Source organism: Octopus bimaculoides, chromosome 5, assembly GCF_001194135.2.
Source record: "Octopus bimaculoides isolate UCB-OBI-ISO-001 chromosome 5, ASM119413v2, whole genome shotgun sequence".
In the NCBI taxonomy this organism is placed as follows: domain Eukaryota; kingdom Metazoa; phylum Mollusca; class Cephalopoda; order Octopoda; family Octopodidae; genus Octopus; species Octopus bimaculoides.
The window spans coordinates 72,571,302-72,573,217 of NC_068985.1; the positions used below are offsets into that span (position 1 = coordinate 72,571,302).

At 38.0% G+C, this 1,916-nt stretch overlaps 1 protein-coding gene across 2 annotated transcripts in view; it reads right to left on the minus strand.

Moving 5' to 3' along the window:
• Positions 1–1,916, minus strand: part of LOC106876217 (uncharacterized) — a 50,571-nt gene that overhangs the window by 39,956 nt on the left and 8,699 nt on the right. The window contains exon 1 of one of the 2 annotated variants that reach the window (XM_052967774.1): positions 950–1,158. The exons of the other annotated variant lie outside the window; for it this stretch is intronic. The gene's annotated coding sequence lies outside the window, so the exon portion shown is untranslated. Of the gene's footprint in view, positions 1–949; positions 1,159–1,916 lie in introns of those variants that run through there. 2 annotated transcript variants of the gene reach the window in all.

Genomic DNA, 1,916 nt, shown 5'->3' on the forward strand with positions numbered 1-1,916 from the left:
GTGTGTGTGTGTGTGTGTGTGTGTGTGTGTGTGTGTGTGTGTGTGTGTGTGTGTGTGTGTGTGTGTGTGTGTGCGCGCGCTCGTATGTGTGTGTGAGAGAGAGTGGGAAGAAAAAGAAAAAGAAGATTGACACCAATACAGATCAGGTACTTTATCGCTCTCGAAAGGAAGAAAAGCAAAGCTGACTTCGGTGATATTGGAACTCACAGCGAATATCGCAGGGCAGTTTATTCTAGACAACATTTTAAGAGTTCGGGCAATTCACCGTCTTACAAGAGAGAGTATACATGAAAAGCAAAAGAAAGATAAAAGCAACAAATGCAGAATGATTGCTTCTGGAATTATTTTTAAATAAATTTTCTTGATCAGGAATGATCTGGACTCTAATAACAAGCAACAATCATCAACAGTATCAAGCACCAGCGGGGAGCTGTACCTACATTCTATCTATTACATATAGTACGATTGCTCGTACTACAAGCGATTGCAATCAGACTTTCCTCAGCTCACAAAATACAGTGCTACCAAAAGTTGTGTTAATCTGTCTGAATAAAATCCAGTATGGTCACAGCTGTAATGACTTTGATCACAGGTCCATTCAATAAGACATGTGATGTGATGCGGGGGTTAAACAACAATAGCACAAAGGGAGCTAAAACAAAGTCTCTCAGTGTTGTGCATACAGAGTCTCACATATGTGGTGTAATGAGTTTAAAAGACTTCGGTTGACAAAAATCTTCCATGCAATTCGTAAGCAGAAACTCCGGTTAACTGAGATTATCACTTTAATTAGTAGATAAAAACATTATCTAGATGGTTTTTTTGTTTACTAACTGTATGGCTAACCTAGGTTAATCGATTAAAAAAAAATTAATAGTGAAACCTTTCGTAAATGAAGCATATTTGTAAAGAAGACATTCACGATAAAAATAATAAATGGTTAACGCACCCGTTTGGAATCGAAGAACACTGCCAGGGTAGAATCTTGAACATGTAGTGGCTAGTCCAATGTCAGCTCTTCTACGATTTTTGGCACCATCTGATCTGGGTCCAACAGCAGCAGTAGCAACATCTTCACGCTACTCATCATATGATCCTTCTGTCAGACATTCTATACGTTATACACTGTATATGATATATCTAAATAAGGTTACTCTATGATTCTAAATCGGTTAATTTAATACGAGGCTACACCAGAAGTTTCTTTGGCCAGCTCGATCAGCCTGACCTAGGACTATTACGACAACAGCAAGGATGTTTTCTTGTTTTTACATGGCCTTGGCAGCCGTGGCTAAATCACTAAAGAACTAAAGAACACATCAGAGCCTTACAGCAAGTTTGTTTTCGAGAAGAGAATGTGGAAAGAATTATCAGAGAGAGAGAGAGAGAGAGAAAGAGAGAGTGGTACAAAAAGAGAGAATGGAATGAAAGTATTTATATTTGTGTACTCGTGTATGTGTGTATCTGCGTGTGCTTGTGTGTATGCATGTCTATGATAGAGGTGTGAGAAAGAAAAAAGAGAGAGTGAGATAGAGATAAATAGATAGATAGCTAAATTGAGAGAGAGAGAGAGAGAGAGAGAGAGAGAGCGAATGAAAGAAACTTTAAAATAGCAACACTTAGAATGGGTGATAGAAGAATAAAAATTGCGATGTTTAGATTTGGATTTAATAATAAAAACAAAGAATAACAACTAAATAAAACCCTAACAACGAAGAAACACTGAGGCAAAATAAACAAATATGCGGTTAGAAAAGAGTAGCAATCAGTTCCAAGCCAGCAAACACCATTGACTATACGGTTATTTATGGACAATGCAGTGGTTGTTTGGAGAAACATCCAACTAATAAGATGTGTGACCGTTCTCTCTCTCTCTCTCTCTCTCTCTCTCTCTCTCTCTCTCTCTCTCTCTCTCT